This window comes from Phoca vitulina, unplaced genomic scaffold, assembly GCF_004348235.1.
Source record: "Phoca vitulina isolate PV1807 unplaced genomic scaffold, GSC_HSeal_1.0 scaffold20, whole genome shotgun sequence".
NCBI lineage: Eukaryota > Metazoa > Chordata > Mammalia > Carnivora > Phocidae > Phoca > Phoca vitulina.
Window position 1 is genome coordinate 5,459,000 of NW_022589723.1, and position 19,349 is coordinate 5,478,348.

The window sequence follows — 19,349 nt, forward strand, 5'->3', positions numbered from 1 at the left end:
TGATCCAAATGTGTCCACCACTAGTTTTTCAAGAAGAAACATTCTATAAATAAGTAAACTGCATCTGCTCACTGATGCATGTATGGACTCCCTAGATGTCTCATTGGGCTTAATTATAGACCATTCACAGTAATACATTTTCAGTGTAAAGTGTAACATAATGTTAAGCCATTTCAGCTTTTGCACATACATGTTGTACTTCTGGCTGAAAGTGCAAAAGAAAAATACTTCATGAATTTGCATTTCATCCTTACACAAAGGTCATGCTAATCTGTATACTGATCCAAATTTAGTATACACACTGGCAAAGCAAGCCCAATGTGGAACTTTTAACAAAAGTGAACTTTGAAATACTTTAAAACAACGCTACATTGTTATTTTGGGTGACTCAATGGTCAAAGTTCTCTGTCAGTAGAGCACACTTGAAATATTTCTTCTCCTTTCTCTGCATAAACATTCAATTATCTAGAAAACTTTGACTAATTAAATTCTGGAGAGTATGTTTTCCTCCCCCACTTTGGGTAAGCACTGGTATCAAGGGCCTGTAGCTGACATTTCTGAGCCACAGATCCGTATTGACAATGACTCAATCTTTTTGAGAGACAAAGCCCCAGTGTTCTAATCCCGGTTGGGCAAAGTTACTGTCCCTGCTTGGCTAACGGGAATTCATTTGCTCCAAATCCAAAAGGTCCCTGAATTTGCGATGGGGGAGCCAAAGGGACTCCATTTTAGAAAGACTCCATCTATGCCATTTTTCCACTAGGCCCCATTTCTGAATAAGCCAAAGAAGCTATGTTCCCACTTCAAGGGGAAAGCAAAAACAGTTCATCATTCTCTGAGTTTTGTCCTAGGCCCCAAACACCTGATAACATCTAAGAAGAGCCAGATCCCAAACCTGTTCCAGGATATTAGCTTCGAGCAAACCTCCGCTGACGCTGGCATCAATACCCTCTACCTTTGGTGATTTATAGAATAACATCTATAGTTCACCTGACACTCACCTCTGATCGCACCCTACCCTGGAATCCTAAAGGAGCACATACCCCAGACCCCTTTCCAATGTAAATCCCTAACCTCAAGCAATGACACTCATTCTCCTTTCCTTTCCATGTCTCCCAGACACTGCTTCTGCTATTCTGTCTGTCACTCATGTTATTCAATAAACTCTGCTTTCACTTTCTTTGGTTCGTCTTTGATATCTATCCTGCATGAAGCCAAGGATCCTCTTGACTGGTCCTGCAGGCTCCTCCCCTGGGTCCTCGGACCCAGCCCACCTGCGTCAAATTCATTTAAGATATAAAAACAGAATCCTTTTAAGGCAATAGAATTCTGAGTTATGATAAGCTGATGTTTTGAGTTTTTTCTGCATCTTAGAACACACACATCCTGGTTTAAGATTCAAACCTCTGGACACAATTATGGTTGACCAGTAGGCTTTTTAGCTGACAAATGACTGACTGATTTGGAAGTCAGTTCTTAAAGCCCCCAGAGAGCAACACGCCGATATCCCTGAGCTTTCGGCTCCTAGATTTTTTACATAGTTTTTACAAAAGAAACACCTCGGGTGTACCAAAGCTTTGTGTAATGAAATCTTTCAGAGCAGCCTGAAAAATATAACTCTTCTCCACCTGGATTCAGTTGTAGGTTAGAGCATATTTAATTTCAAGTCAATAGATTCCCCGCACATCAGCACTTAAGGGATTAAAGACAAGTCTAGTTTTGTTGCCCTAAATGTACTGTTATTGTTATCAATTTATGCAGCCTTGCAATAAGTTTTCAATAAATCTAAGATTAACTATTATTTTCTCGCCTATAAATAAAATATAATCATCTTAAAAATCAATGAAGGGAAAACCATCATATCCATTAACCTGGCTCAGAATCCCTCCAGGCCCTTGCTATGAAACACAGCGCTGTGGATCTTTCATTTTATTGAGCTATATCTCTTTGTATGGCAACCAGCAGGCAAAAGAAAAAAAAAATCAAATCTAAAAATCAAAGACTACAGTTTTTTGTTTTGAAAACCAGTGAGGCAGGGGCTGAATATTCTTTTCTGCCTGGGGTTAATCTTTTTTTCCCCCACTTTAATTTGCAATCAGATGCAATAAAAGAAAAAAAAAATAAAAAAGGACATCGCCTCAAGTAGCTAGTGGCTTTATTACCATCTCTACTGCCAGTCTCCACTTTTTATCACTTCCAAATCCTTTGTTTTTAAAGTCACCTGCACAACCCTGCAATGTTATAAACACCTTTAGTTGTCTTCACCAACTGTCAGTTTGTACCATCTGCTGTTACAATCTCAAAAGCAGTAATGCATGAGGGTCAAGGCCACTTTCTCTCAGGAAACTAAAAAACAACAGAGCCAAGTTATTTAGTGTTTTTTTCTTTTTCCCTGTCAGCTTTACTACACCCTGGAGTGGACATTTTCCTTGCCTTTCAGTTGTGAATGTTTCTCAAAAGACGTGAACTTCACAATAAGGTAACCATACAAAAACAAGGTTTTATAGACAACCCATTATCAACTAGCAGAAGGGGGTGATTAGTCATCTGCTCCACTTGAAATAGATCCAAAAAATTCAAGCCAGTACTGCAAAGAGAAATGCATTTATCTCAGGATTCCAGAACTAGCATAGTCCCTCCTTAATGTGACCGGGGCATCTGTAGCAGCCTTTGAGAAGTTGTAAGTAATCTCAAAAGCCAAGCAGTGAGTTGACCAGCTCTCCCACCCACCACCCACCCAAGACAGAGGACTTTCCCCAACCCCATACCCCACCACCCTAGATGATCAATCCTTTTGACCTTGCTTTGGACTAGAGCCAAAAAAGAACTACCTTTTGTTGACTACTAAAAATGGTCAGTTCAATGGTCAGTACTAATTCAATCACTTGGTCCAAATGGGTTTTCTAAAGTCATAGTCCCTTTTTTTTTTAATGAAAGGAATTATTTATAAGCATATTCTATTTTCTTTATTTCCTGCAAATCATTACAAATTCACATAAAATTTTTCTACGTGTAAGAGGCCTAGTTTTTCCTCAAGGCACTTCACATGAAAGTCCAAGTTTTTCCCCCATAAATAAAATATAATCATCTTAAAAATCAATATGAGAAAACAATCGGAACCATTAACCTATCTTAAAATCCCTTCAGCCACTTGTATGAACCACACAGTGCTGAGTCTTTCATTTTATTGAGCTGAATATTTCTTTGCATGACGACTAGCAAAGGGAAAAAAATCAAAGACTTTGGTGTTGTGTTCTGGAAATCAGAGAGAAATGGGAATGTGAGAATAGATTTTGACCCTTTTTGATTACAGAAAACAGATTCTGGAGACCCAGGAACAATTGTTTTGAGCTACCGCAAAGAGATTATTAGCTTGGTTTGGATTCTCCTTTTGACAATGTTTATTCATAAGCAATTTATAAAGCTGGGAGTCGATTTTGAAAATCATCAAAAACTTTTCTTTAAGATTAACAAAAAGAAAGACAGAAAAAGAGGAAGAGAAGAGAAAGAAAAGAGGTATTTTAAAAAGTGTAACTCAAATGCAATGACAAGACTAATTTAGGCTCAGTGGTGCAGTAGATGAGCTGAATTGCAAATACATGACCTCGGTCACCATCTGCTTAAAGGTCACTTATTCTCTCCTTCCCTGTTGAAATTCTTTTGTAAAGTTCCATAATGAGGAAATATCAGAAGGTATAACTGGACTTTAAACACCTTACTTCATCAGTATATGTAGATTCTTATATATAATATTTCTCTTGATACACTATTTAAGAAAATATCCTCCTTCCTTATAATCCTCCATCTTTTTGAAAAAAATAAAATACCTCTTCACTTAACACAAGGATAAAGTAAATCATTTTCTGGTAGTTTATCTAACAAGCCATGAACATGTTAAATGGATTTTAAAAGGCATTATTATTATACCCATGTAAAAACAATCAACTCTGCACGAGATAAGTAGCTTGGAAATTGCTCATGATAAAAATTGAGTAAAGAACCAGTTTTTGCTAGAACTTTGAGAAAACAATCTCATATTTTTAATATTTGTGCCAAAAAGTTTTTAATTATTTTGCTCAATATCTCTACAACCCAACTTAGTAGCTAAACACTTGGAAAAAGAAAACCATATGTAATTTTCTCAGTAAAAATGTAATAAGGAAATAACAGAATCTAAAATATAAATGCTATTGTCCATAACTAAATGGATAAAAATCAACTTCCTTTGATTATTTCTAATTTTAAAGTTTTAAATCGCATCCTATGTCATATAATCAAAAGTATTAAACAAAAGGGAATGAAAGACACATTATTCTTTACCAGCACTTAGCATAGGGCCAGGTATTCGGTCCATTTGCATTTATTGGGATGGTTTTTATTCTCTTTATCTGATTTTATGTTTAGTATTTATTATAATTTACTATGGTTTCTTCTGTTCCCTTAAGTTTTGTTGGCTTACATTTCTCTTCCTTCTCCCTCTTTTTCCTTCCTCCCCAGTTAATTTGGAAATAAAAATAGTGTTTATTGATGTCACTAGTAATTATAGTCCCTCCCCTGATAATTTAAAACATATATTCTATTAATACATCAATTATTAAATAATAATTGTGCCTCCCACCAATAGGTGGGATCTGATCACTGCTTCCTCTCCTTTCCTCTGACATTCAGAGAGACTGCTGGGATCTCTTACTCCCCAATTATCTGCCCTTCCCCAATGAGATGAGATCTTTAGAATGTTTCTTTGTGCCACAAAATTTTACTCAGGTAGTCTATAATTCTTAATTTCAAACTATGCTTATGTTATCCCTTTCGGTGTTTCTTGGTTGTTGAATCCTTACTCTATACAATAAATTCTCAGTTAATTTTTAAATCACCTACTGAGACTTAATTATTGCAAGAATTATTACCACACTTTCCTCTTTATCTCCCATTACCTTGAGAGATAGTATCTGAATCCATTGGCAAAACGTTGGAGTCCTTCCTCAAGGACTTTCTTCGAATAGGCAACTGAGTGGTGTATTCTTTTTTTTTTTTTTTTTTTTTAATGTTTTATTTATTCATGAGAGTCAGAGAGAGGCAGCGGCAGAGGGAGAGGGAGAAGCAGGCTCCCCGCTGAGCAGGGAGCCCGATGCGGGACTCGATCCCAGGACCCTGGGATCGTGACCTCAGCCGAAGGCAGAGGCTTAACCATCTGAGCCACCCAGGCGCCCCTAAGTGGTGTATTCTTAAGTGCCTTAACTTTCTCTTGTCCTAACAGAGAAATGATATTTTGGACAGGTTTCCGGTTAGTGGTTCTTTTTTCTGTCTTCTTTATAAAGGATAAGAATGTTCATATCAAACCAAGTCTCTTCCTTTATAATTTATTCTTAAAATTTCACCAGGATATATAGGTTGTAAGTTTGTTTGTTCTCTTTAATTCTTTTTGAGACTGAATGAGCCATTTCAATCTACAGATTGAAGTCTTTCTTCAGCTCAGGGAACTTTTCTTCAATTGTTTGTTGAATTATTTTGTATTAGCCATATTTTTTTTGCTGTGTTGATGCTGCCAAACCTATGACCCCCAAATCTTACTGGCTTACAATAAGCCTACCTTGAGGTTTGTAGATTCGCTACAGGTCAGCTGGTCTGGACTGGGCTCAGCTAGGCTGGCTAGTCCAGACTTTCAACCTCATATAGGGTATAGGTTAATTCCATGTGGCTTTTTCTGGGACAATACCTTAACGAGCCATAACTCTGTTGCATATGCATCATTGGTGAAGAAAAGGAGGCATTTCAGAGAGCTGTCAGAAATTTGGCTGACTTCGAAATGTCTCAGCTCAGGAACTGGCACACTTCTCACATGGCCACTGAGGGGTGAGGTGTATTTCTGAAAATAATCTTCCACATATTGCTTTTCTATATATTTTATATTCTTTTTCTTGAAGTCCTGCTATTCACATGTGAAGTCCCCTGGATATTGCCTGATCACTGCAGGCATGGTTCTCTTTATTTTTGCTGGGTTTTATAAGTTATTTCTTTCTCTTGGTCTCCCAGAACACTAATTCTGTTTTCAGCAAAGATTATATTCTTTTTCAGTTGCGACTATTAAAAGGTTTCATTTGGAAATCAGTTTTATACATTCTTATTATGGATTGATGTTTATGTCCCCTCAAAATTCACATGTTGAAGCCATAGCCCCAGTGGGATGGTATTAAGGAGCAGAAGACTTTGGGAAGGAATTAGGTTTAAAGGAAGTCATAAGGATGGAGCCCCCATAATGGGATTAGTGCCCTTACAAGAAGGGAAAGAGACACCAAAATTTCCTCTTTCAACCACATGAGAATAGAGCATAGGAAGGCAGCTGTCTGCAAAGCAGGAAGAGGATCCTTAGCAACTGAATCCACTGGCACCTTGATCTTGGACTTCCCAGCCTCCAGAACAGTGAGCAATAAATGTCTGTTCCTTAAGTCACCAAGTCTATGGTATTTTATTGTAGCAGCCCAAGCTGATTAAGATAGTTCTGAAAAATCTCTTTTATACTCTAAATATATCTCCTTGAGTGTCATTACTATTTGCTTAATTTCCCTTCCATTGCTCTCATTAGCTCTAAGTTGGTAAAACCCTTTCTATTTTCATTGTTTAATTTGGTCTTCTTTCCTCAAGTGACTCAGTCTCCCAAAATTAACTATGCGCCCTCTTTGTCTATAGAGGGTTGCATTTTCTTTGAATGTTACACAGGTCAGGCTGTTTGTCACTCGCAGGGAGTGGCAGTCAGACTAGTGGCAGAAGGTATGAAAGTTTCTGTTCTTATGGACTAACAGCATAAAATGGCAAAATTTCATCCTTCTGCCACTTGAAAGAGCCCCCTATAGTCCCAAGGCCCTCTTGGTAGCCGTTATCTAGCTGAAAGACCTGGAGATGCTTCATTCAGCACACTGCCATAGTCTTCCTTCAAGGACCCCAAGTTAACAGATCTAGCAGGCTCTCCTGGCCACATGTCGGAAGCCAACAGGTGTGATCCTTTCTGAAGCATCCCCAAATCTAGGCTCTTACCTTCAATCTTGAACAAAGGCATGCCTTCACTTCCTACACTGGTCCCTGAGTATTTTGTCAATGATATCAAGAGTCCTCACTAGCCAATATGGTAACCACTGGCCACATATGACGATCAAGCACTTTGAAATATGGCTAGATTGAATTGAGATGTCCTCTAAGTATAAAATACAAATAAAATTTTGAAGAATTAGTACAAAGAAAGTAAAATATCTCAATATTTTTATATAAGTTACATGTTGAAATGATAACAGTTTGGATAGGAGTTAGATAAAATATATTATTGCAATTAATTTCCCTTTTCCCTTTTTTAATATGGCTATTAGAAAACTTTGGATTCCCTATGTGGCTTGCACTATAGCTCACATTATTTTTCAAATTGGACAGTGCAGCATTGGAGATGGAGGCCCTGTCCTGCTCAGCCTTTTCTGGGAGCTTCAGGAAAATTCAGACCATCCTTCAGGAGCCACCAGAATAGTGGAATGAGGAGAAAAGAGAGGCTGGGGAACTACTTGGGCCACCTTCTTCTCCCTGGCCTTGTCTTAAAAATAAGAATAAATTCCATTTATGCCCATGAGCTTTATCCTTAAAATCATTTATGATTTTAGTTTTCTCAAATGGACATTTCACCCTTGAAAACAAGAATAATTCCTAGGATAATAATGTAAATTGGAAAATTCAACTTTCAAAAATATTTCTTTTTTTAAAAAAGAATTTTTATTTATTTTAGAGAGAAAGGGAGAGACTCCTCAAGCAGACTCCCCTCTGAGCACAGAACCCAATGTGGGGCTTGATTCCAGAATCCTGAGATCATGAACTGAGCCATAATCAAGAGTTGGTCATTCAACTCACTGAGCCACCCAGATGCCTCAAAAATATCTCTAATAAAAGGATATGAGTGAGGGCGCCTGAGTGGCTCAGTCATTGAGCATCTGCCTTTGGCTCAGGTCATGATCCCAGGGTCCTGGGATCGAGCCCCGCATCGGGCTCCCTGCTCCGTGGGAAGCCTGCTTCTCCCTCTCCCACTCCCCCTGCTTGTGTTCCCTCTCTCACTGTGTTTCTCTCTGTCAAATAAATAAATAAAATCTTTAAAAAAAATAAAAATAAAAATAAAGGATATGAGTGAAAGATTTTCAATGTTCAAATGCATTTGAAACGTTAATAAAAAATTTCTTTAAAGGTTTACAATATCAACCTCCATTTGCACAGACTTTTGAAGGCATTTAACACAACTGCTCACACTTGCCCCTTTTCCATATTGGGTGGATTTATAACATAAATTATATACATTATATACTATTGGTACTATAAAATGGACTTAGAAGCCCAAAATAGTTACTCCCTGCTATTAGTCCTTGTGTAGATATTAGTGTGGCTGCTTTAGGAAGGAATAACAATTTTGAAATTAACACAACTAAAAAATTTCTTGCAAAAAAATTAACATATTCTATGATACAATAGAAAACATATTCTAATGTCTAGGATACATTGTGGGTGAAAGAAAGCAAGATGTAAAACAACATGAACATTATAATTCCATTTCCACAAAGAATTATTATTTTCTATTAATATTGTACACAGATAGAGTTATGTATATTCATACCAACCTATCATCAACCAGACATAAACACTCTAACTACACCATTAGTGGGGGTTCGGTATTTTTCTGTAAGGCCTCTTTGCAGTAGACACCCTTGCCACAAGCATTTTCGCCACACACACGTCCAGCCCATAACTAAATGATTGCTTTGGTTTCATTTCTCCATTGACAAAGTTCCCATTTTTATATTATATAAATCTTAGCCAGCCCCCATAATTGTTTATACTGTGACAAGTAGACACGGTGCTCTTAAAGTCGTAGACAACAGTTACCTATATCAACTTGATAGAAAGGTCAGTGATAAAACTTTCTAGAAGTGTGAAATCAGACTGTGTAAAGCCAGACTGCATACTATACTATCCTAGAAAGTCAGAGCACGGCAGTTAACGATAACAAAACTCAGTAACAAGTACAGTACAGCATGAACGCATTTCCCATACAACTCTGAAGTGCCTATCAATGGACACATGACACTGTGCCAAGAAGAAACAACAGTGTAAAAGACTCACAATACAGGACAAAGCTCAGTTACAAATAGGCATGCTAATATTTGGAAAACGGATACTTCTTTTAATAAAGAAATTAATCATTAATTTTATTACTTTTTTCATGTTTCATTAGGTCCCTTCTAATGTCCCTGTTTTTCCTTATTTTATTGTTTACAGCAAAATTGTCTTAACAGCCAATTAGTTACACAGCAAAAACGCTCACAGCAAAAATGCTTGCAGCAAAGATATTTGTGGCAAAACTACCTAAAACAACCATTAACAACACTTTTAGTCTCTGTACACAAAGTAATAATTCAAGAATAATTTTAAGTTATTTAAATAAACTCTGATACTGAAATGACCTCTTCATGATATAAAAAGACCAAAAATAAGGCTACCATTATTTTTCCAAAAGACTCCCAGACCAAGAAAAAATGTTATTTTGAAAGCTTCTTTATTTGCCTAAAGCATGCTATGTCACATTTCTATATTTTATTCAACTTCTATTAAATATATATATATTCCAGATGTTCCTTGATTTCAGAAAGCAATTTTTCTAAAATCTGACCTTATTTACATTACAAGAGATTCTTCTTTTTAATGAAAGAATCAAAGCATTGTTCCTCTAAAGCACAAATTCCTCTGAGAATTTATAATTTTATTAAAATGATACATTTCAACTCATCAGATATACCCAAAACATAAACTATATATAGGTGTCCATATTACATGCTTGTAAGATATAGTGACCACATTTATGTCCAACAGTTTGAGAGGTCACTCCACCAAGGCCCAAAAAGTGGCAGTGCACCTATATTTTTTCTACTGACCAAGGAAAAGAAATGTTTTCCAGGCAGTATTTCATCAACCTTCAGATTCTCAAAAGTTCTAGCTTCTTATTCTTATTGACAATTTTTATTTTTTTAAAAAGATTTTATTTTTTATTTGACAGAGAGAGAGAGCACAAGCAGGGGGAGCAGCAGGCAGAGGGAGAGGGAGAAGCAGGCTCCCAGCTAAGCAGAGAGCCTGACATGGGCTTGATCCCAGGACCCTGGGATCATGACCTGAGCTGAAGGCAGACATTTAACCAACTGAGCCCCCCAGGTGCCCCTCTTATTGACAATTTTTAAATGGATCCTAGTTAGTTAATGTAGTTTAAATTTACTCAAACTTTTTTTCACCAAGTATGAAAAATGTTGGAATGGCAAATTAAAAATAATTTTTAAAAAATATTTGTAATACAATTTAGAAAGCTCACTCCAGGAGAAATGATGTTAGTGACAGGGGCAACAGGGAGATAATTCAGGAGTCTATGAAAACAGCCCATGCCAGACATGATAAGAACTCCAGCAAGAGTAGAGAAAACAGGGGGAAGATGAAGAATATAACAGATACTCAACAGCCATTTTCCCACCCTACTTCCCTCCCGGCAGAGCCCACCCCTGACTACAGGGGCCCAGAAAGAGCTTGGCTGTGTGACCCAATCCTGACTAAGGGACCTCACGCTACTAGAGTGAGTGTGTGTGTGTGTATGTGTGAGTGTGTGTGTGTGTTGTGGTAGGGTGGTGGCAGTTGGCCAGGTATTCCTAGAAAAGATTTTCTACCCTGATAAAAAGATTGAGCACTGTAAGAACAAGAAAGAACCTTATCCTTTTGGCTTCTGGATATTGTTACACGAAAGAGTGTTGCTTATTGCCACATTGGTGCAATCAGCCCCGAGGAAAAGACCCAGAAAGTTTCAGAAAAGCCCTTCTAGAGTTCTGACAACTCTGAACTGTGGAACTACAGCTCAAAATAGCTTAACTCTAGAATCTTTACGTGAAGTTCCCAAATCCTTGATGTTTAGACAGCTTTTAGTCAGATTTGTTATTACTTGCAGCTGGAAGTATTAGAAACAAAACAGAATGGGTGGATTAAAGCTGATATGATTCAGTAGGTGGAATCCATAGCACTTGATCAATGACTGATTGTAGATGATGAGGAAAAGAAAGAAGTATAACATGAGTCGCAGGAAATTTAGGTCAGAGGGCTTAGGGCATTATGATTTACTAAATAGAAAAATGGAAATATAGAAAAAAATAAAGATAGCAAGAGAGTGGGGAAAAATTAGCAAAGTTTGGGACATGTTGAGACATGTTAATATTCATTTTTCTCTGGGACATTCACGTGATTGCATAAAGGTGTAGGTTATAGTCCTAGAGCTCAGACATTAAATGTATGGAGTAGATCAGTATGAGATCAGAGAATATACTGGTCTCTGCCCCCAGTGGCAGAGCTCCTGAAACCCTTTAATTTCCTAAGTTATATGAGTACTAGGAGCATCTTTTTTTTCCCCTCCATTTTAAATGGAGTTGGCAGCCCTGAAGTGGGGGGAGCAGTCATGCACTACCTACCACTCACCGCAAGAAGCATCCCATGCATTCTCCAACAGAAGCTTACGGTACATATCCCAGCAGGAGAAAGGAAGAATTTCTCCTTGCCCAGCAGCAGCCCAGCTAATGAAAACTCAGTGAAATGGCCACTCCTGGCTTCCTCCTTCTCCCTATTAAATCGAGCCCCTCTCTTCTGTTCTCTGGCCTTGCCTGTGGTTCACCATAGTTTGCTTGTCCTAAATTACAATTCCCCTGCTAGTCCCAGATAAACTCATTTTGCTGGTAAAGTAACTGGCTCCTTTTTTTAAGGTCAATGATCCATAGTGACCAAATATAAGCTTGGGAAAGAGATGAACACTGAGGAACTAATGACCCCCAGGGAACCCATGTGAGGTACCCACTTGAGCCCTTTGTGCTCTTAGCTTTCATGAGCCTTTTCCCTTTTAGTCCTGTAAGTCTCCTCTCAGATCTGAGCTCCCTTGTTTTGGTTGAGCTCTCCAACTTTATTTGGGATCTGTTTAAAGGCTTTGTCTTTCCTGGGGTGCCTGGGTGGCTCAGTTAGTTAAGCGGCTGTTTTCAGCTCAGGTCATGATCTCGGGATCCTGGGATTGAGCTCCAACGGGGCTTCCTGCTCAACCGGGAGTCGGCTTCTCCCTCTCCCTCTGCTCCGGCCCCTCCCCCTGCTCGTGTGCGCAAGCATGCTCTCTCTCTAATTAATAAATAAAATCTTTTAAAAAAAGGCTTTGTCTTTCCTGATGAGTACTCATTTGGATTTTTTGAGCCTCTGGTTTTGAATAAGGGGATCCCAATCTGTCGAATACTCTCAGGAGAGTTCTCTGGGACCCTGACCATTTTTATGTTTAAAAAGTATGGTCCCTCCTCACGTGCATTTTTAACTAATTGGACCAACTTAACCAAAAATAATTTAGAACTCTAATAACCACTATAGGGAACTTTAAATCTCCCCAAACTTGCTTTTTTAGAACCAAATTAGAAGACTGCCACTCTAAAATAAAATAAACTGAATAGGATGCCTATTTCAATTGGTATCTTGAGGTTTCCAAGCATATTCAGGACTCTAAAATTGCCTCTTTACAAAATGCTATTTCTAAACTGACCAAGGAAAATACACAACTGAAAAAAAAGTAAAAAGGTATCGGAGGCCCCTTCACCCCTGAGTCCCCCACTAATCTTCTCTTCCCCTACTGCACCTCCTTTGTACCTTTCTTCATTCCAACCCTCGAACTGAATTTCCCTTTTTCTCCAAACCTCTCTCTACTTCCTCCTCACTCAAACCCATAAGAACCTGCCCCTTTAAAATTAGACCCTCTGAGGATCCTGCTAACCCCCTAATTTCCTATGTCCTCTGGACTAAAGCCAAACTGTGAGCTAAAGTCAAAGATTTTCCTACAGTTACTAAAGATCCTCAAAGATTTGCCAAGAAATTTAATTTAGTCCAGACTTACCAACCAGGTTTCTCAGATTTGTACCCGCTAGTTCTCAGGCTCATTGGCAGAGGCCAAGCCCAACACTGGATGGGAACAGCTAATGTGAATGATCCTGAAAGATCTCTGAACAGCAAATAAGAGACCAGCCTCTTGCCTTCCTATATGTTCAGGATCAGCAAACACTAACTGATTTCACCTGGCAATCCCAAGGGCTTTCCCAATACCTGTTGATTGAATAAGATTCAGGCCTGTACCCAGAAGCCCAGTAAGCTTGTGCATGAATATTATAGCCAGTCCCAAATTGTTTTTAAATAAAATTCTGGTCTTCCTGTGGATGTTCAATCCACTCAGCTTTCAACTTCATGCTCATTAATGGGCTAAACCAGGATCTTTCCCTTCTAGTTAAAAGGACCAACATCAGGGTGCCTGGGTGGCTCAGTCGTTAAGCGTCTGCCTTCGGCTCAGGTCGTGATCTCAGGGTCTTGGTATCGAGCCCCGCATCGGGCTCCCTGCTCCGCGGGAAGCCTGCTTCTCCTCTCCCACTTCCCCTGCTTGTGTTCCCTCTCTCGCTGTGTCTCTCTCTGTCAAATAAATAAATAAAATCTTTAAAAAAAAAAAAAGGACCAACATGGTGGGGTGCCTGGGTGCCTCAGTTGGATAAGCATCTGACTTTTGATCTCAGGGTCATGAGTTCAAGCCCCATGTTGGGTTCCATACTGAACTTGGAGCCTATTCAAAAAAAAAAAAAAAAAAGACCAGGATGGAGTGGGTGACCATGTCTAGTCCAACTCTAATTTAGCAATCAGCTCACCCACCCCCTAGATGATTCAACTAAAATGTAGACCACTAAAATCCTTAATTTTCAACTCCCATAAATGGAAGCTTGCAAACAAAACCAACCCCCTCTCCCCGTCTTTGTCATTATTACAAAAAGATGGATACTGGAACAAAGACTATTACAACCATAAACTCAGGCACCTTCCGTCCTCCAACAAGTCTTCCCAATGCCCTCCTAACTGCCAATTATGGGACTTTGAAGAACTTCAGGAGGTTCTTCCCAATCCTTCCTCTTAACTGGCTTAGAGAAACAACTCCAAGCTGGGAGTGAATCTGAACACCGGGGCTAAACTCTAGGTGCTCAACCCTACTGTTATTACACAGCCCTGCTTTGGAGTACTAAAATGGTTCTCCTCAGTTTCTCAACCCTTGTTTATTTATTGGGCTGAGATTTCTTAGAGGAATATCATGTTGTAATTTCTTCCTCCTGAAAGGGGGAGATAATTCTAGACTTTATAGCAGCAACCAAAATAGCTACTTAGCTGACTCAAGCAATCCTTCAACATCTTTTATTTGCTCATTTCTGATGGCAGTAGAGCTAATTTTAAGGACACTAACCATTTGTCCCTATTGGATCAGTTGCCACATCTTTATGGACAATATTCTTAACGCATAATTGGCAGAATCCATAGCACAGTTTTATTTTTCCTGTAAAAATCCAAGTAGTGGGGCACCTGGGTGGCTCAGTTGGTTAAGAGTTTGACTCTTGGTTTTGGCTAAGGTCATGATCTCATGGGTCATGGGCTCTGCTCAGCGGGAGCCTGCTTGAAGATTCTCTCCCTCTGCCCCTCCCCTATTTGTACCTCTCTCTCTCTCTCTCTCAAATAAATAAATAAATCTTAAAAAAAAAAAATCAAAGTAGATCCCTCAAAACATTTCCCCAGAATCAATACCCTATAAATAAAGAGGCCCTTCTAGGCATCAAGCCCATAATAGAAGATTATAAGGCTCAGGGCCTCTCATCCCCTGTACTAGTCCTTGTGATAATCCTATTTTGCCTGTGAGGAAACCCAGTGGCCACAGATGGAGATTTGTTCAGGATCTCCAAGCCATAAACAATATTATTATCCTTTGACACCCTGTAGTTCCAAATCCCCATATTTTGTTAGCCTCCATCCCCACTGAAGGCAAATTTTCCACTGTGATTGATTCATGTAGTGGATAAATCATCCACTTTAACATCCTGTGGATAAGGCCAGTCAATATCTCTCTGCCTTTGCTTGGGAAGGAAAGCAATACATCCGGACAGTACTGCCCCCGGGTTTTACCAAAAGTCCTTCCTGCTTCTCCCAAACCTTAAAGGCAGATGTAGATTATAAAAAGTTACCTGCAGGTTCTGTTTTATTACAATACATACACGATATGCTTTTCTGCTTTCCTTCTCTGACTATTCATGGTTAACCAATAGTTCTTAATTTAAAAGGTGAAAATAGTAAATATTATGATGGGGATGCTATTGTAACTCCTTTTGAAGTCCTTGAGGCAGCACCTTGGCTCTGGGCTACCTCAGTCCAACAGGCTGAATTGTATGCTTTTGTTGGGGCCTACGTTTTAGCCAAGGGCAAAACTGCAAATATCTAGAATGGTAACAGAGATGCCTCTGTAGTAGCTCACGACTTTGGGATGCTATGAAAACAGCAAGTCTTCCTCATTTCCAGCAGGGACAAAATTAAAAATGATCTTTATGTCCAGGAATTATTAGATGCCTTACTCTTGCCAGCCACTTTGGCCATTATCAAAGTCCCTGGGCTTTGCATCTAGGAATGAAGGCTAAGGGAAACCACTTCACCAATATTTCTCAAAGAACACTGCTCTCAAGGAACCAACAACAAAATGCCTGTCATGGTCCCTGAATGATAATCTAAAAAATTTGACTAGGTATTCCCAATAATAGCTCCTGAAAAAAGAAAAAAAAACAAAAAGATTAGAAATCTAAGAATTGTTGGTTCAGTTTAAAAAGAAACTCTGATTTGGACCACATAATAATCCAGTCCTGTCAGAGACTCTGAAATTCACATTTCTGACTATGTGCATGCATTGAACTGTTGGTCCACTGATGAGATGATAACTTTTATGAACCAATACTGGTGCGAAAATATTAACAAGGCCACAAAGAGTACCTACTTTGTTTGCCCCACCTGCCTAAAATACAATTCAAGAAAACCTATCCACATTGCTCTTGGACACATTAAATTGCTCAATGGACCATTCAAGTTTTGGCAAATGGATTTTATACGGCTTCCCCCATCCCAAGGATATAAATACGTCTTAGTCATGGTTTATATGTTTTAGAATATCATCCCACCCTGAGGAACTGCCCTCAAACTTCACAGTGACCAGGGAATCACTTTACTAGTCAAGTACTTCAATAGGTCTATGCTGTTTGACCAGTTTTTCAACACTTTCATTCTCAATCTTCAGGGTTCATCAAATGTACAAACAGTATTATTAAAACTCAGTTGGCAGAATTTGTAGAGACACTTCAAATACCCTAGCCAAAAGCACTGCCGTTGGTTCTTCTAGATCTCAGATCTAGCCCATTTGGAACCCATAAACCCATCCTCTGATTTAACTGCGGGACCCCAACGCATTTAGCTCCTGCTTCTTTTGATCTTCATCTGGTAAAAGGGGATGTACTTCAATATTGCAGCTTTAGTAGAATGATCTTTCTTCAGTGTGTTTCTGGGAGATAAAGACCTCAAACATCACACCTTGCAGGCCGGAGATTTTATCTATTGGAAAAGATATCTCCAGAAAGATGCTTTTCAACCTCATTGTAAAGGAACCAAACTTCGTGCCACCAAACTTCAAGGAATAGATTCTTGGATCCACATGTCATGTCTAAAGAAAGGGCCAAACCCTGACTGAACTGCACACCAACTGTGACCTGAGAGTAAGGATTTCCAGGAATTGAAGCAGATAACAGCCGAATGAGTTAGCTTCCCCAAGATGACTGGACCAGGCCCATATACCCTTTATTCAGTTTCTTCCTACCTTATTTGTTCCCTTTCTTTCTTGGTCCAATCTATGGCAAAAAGGGGAAACCTCTCTGGCTATTGGATGGTTCACCAGAAACTCCAATCTGTTCAGTGTCAGAGATCCCTTGTTCTTCTCCATTTAAATACAATTTGTTCCCCAATATCCAACAGAAATACAAATGAGAGAACTCCTTTTTGCAAGGCTTTTATAAAACACCCCTTTAGGCTGGGATGGTTCCTTGCAGAATATCCATTCCTCATCTTATTCAGTAAAATAATTTTTAAGCTTTATACCTTCTGCCTGTCAACCTTTGTAGAAACAATGTGCCCAACAGAGTGATGTTAGTTCAGTGCTTCAAGATGATCTCCAATGTTTGATGTGGGGGAGAAACCTCCACACATTTGGTAAGCAGAGGTGTCAGAAGAGAAGTGTTCCGTGTGAGTGTAGTAGGAGCGTGGAAATAAAGAAGACACATGGGAGGGAAAAACTGAGTTTTTCCAACATAATAAAAGTATAAGATTTGATGTTCGATTGTCTCTAGGTATTTCTATATCTAAACTTGTAGCATAGTTTTCTCACTTCGTCCTGACTCATATATCTAAGGGCCTATAGTACAGTCTCTTTTCGGAAATTTCATAGCTACCTTAAACTCAACATGACACCACAAGAACATCTAATTTTTTCCTCATCCCCTGTTCATTTTCTATTTTTGTATGTTATATGTAAGATTATGACAATAAAGCATGTTCTCTGAAATGGCCAATGAGTTGAGGACAAACCTCCATAGAACACAGTTTTTTTTTGTTTTTGTTTTTGTTATTTTAAAGATTTTATTTATTTATTTGAGAGAGAGAGAGAGACTGCATGAGCAGGGGGAGGAGCAGAGAGAGAAGGAGGAGCAGGGTCCCCACTGAGCAGGAAGCCCCCACATGGGGCTCGATCCCAGGACCCTGAGATCATGACATGAGCTGAAGGCAGATGCTTAACCATCTGAGCCACCCAGGCACCCCTGGAACACAGTTTTTAAAGAGCAAAGGAAGAAGTTCTCATGAAGAAACCAAGCAAGAAAAACACGAAAGATTGGAATTAACTCAGAAAGGTTCAGTAGAAACCAAAGAATAGAGTTACACAGAGGAAATGGTCAATAGTGTAAAATGTCATGAGGGGCTGAATGAAATACAGGCTTATAAATCAGATTCTAAAAGGGTTACCACTTGCCTAAGATAGGCAGTCATCAAAAGTCAGTTTAGACAGGGAAAATATTCACAGAAAAGTACGTTCTAATATAAAAACTGCAAATACACTATAAAACTGCATACTTAGTGTTTTAGTAATTTAACTGAAAAAAGATTTGAGGGGATTTTTTAAGTAAAATTAACAGTGAAATGAGAGCCCAGAATCTCTTTTCTCTAATAACAAATGACAGTTTAAAAGGGAGGGATCACCAGCAGCAACTAAACTTAGAAGGAGTGTATCTCTCACCAAAACCACTTTTAAAAAGAAGGCAGAACAAAAACCCCAAAATTTTCCAGTGGGGTTGGTGCCATTTCCAACCCCCTGGTGCATCCTGGAGGTAATACCTGAAAAGGAAGGTAAGTCAACAAATGCCTCACTGATAGCCCCAAATTTTAGAAATTAGTATGTAGCAAAGGAATGAGTAGGCAACTCTGGGAAAAGTCTTAATACAAGCCCCCTCCTAAGGCTCCAAAATCTCAGGGGAAAGAGTTACCAGAGCCTTAGCATTTTTGGTGTGTCCAGGCAGAAATCAAAGTGGGACAGGAAGAGAAAGTGACTATAAACAACCAAAGCTATTTACCTTTAGCAACTAAATAAGAACTTAGCAGCACTGAAGCGAAAAGAGAAGATAAATAAGACACAAGATGCTGTGAGGGTGGAGTAAGGTGTGGGGACAGGTTCAGTGGCTGGTGGAAATCCACCCCAACTATTAAGGTTTAACCATAAGACCCAAACTGATATGTATTCATACGCTTTCCTTCTTCCGGCCTGGCAGAATGCTAGAAATAGAGGCTAAGAAAAGACAGCTATAATTCAGGATTAAATTTTGGCTCAGAGCTCAATGCCCAATGGGGAGAACAACCCTCAAGTCCTACCCCTCCCTCTTCACCCCAATGGGAACAGATGTACTCCCACCAAGCAGAGGTTGTTTAAAAGGATAGGTCCAACTTAATTTCAGTTTTAACAGCCTCTGACCTGCAATCTGATCTTCAACCTTCACTTTACTCCTAATTCTGGCTCAACATGGATTCTCTCCTTTGTAAAATAAGAATCATTTTGAGAAATACTAATTCTACCAAATTCCTCCATGAGATTGCTTAAGGATTAAATAAAATAATTTGTATAAAAATATGAACCTTACAAAGTCTAAAGCATTGATACAAAAATTGGTTGTTGTTATTGTTATTTTGTATTTGGCAAAACGTGCTCATATCTTTTTCTAGGCTAATGTCTTCTTCTTTTTTTTTTTAATTTATTTTTTTATGTGATTTTTTTTATTGTTATGTTAATCCCCATACATTACATCATTAGTTTTAGATATAGTGTTCCATGATTCATTGTTTGTCCATAACACCCA

The 19,349-nt window shown here is 38.8% G+C and overlaps 1 non-coding gene across 1 annotated transcript; it reads right to left on the reverse strand.

Moving 5' to 3' along the window:
- Positions 1 to 213: 213 nt before the first annotated feature.
- On the reverse strand, positions 214 to 315 carry LOC116640900. Its single transcript, XR_004301113.1, has one exon. It is a non-coding gene; the product is annotated as a U6 spliceosomal RNA (small nuclear RNA).
- Between the last annotated feature and the right edge of the window lie 19,034 nt (positions 316 to 19,349).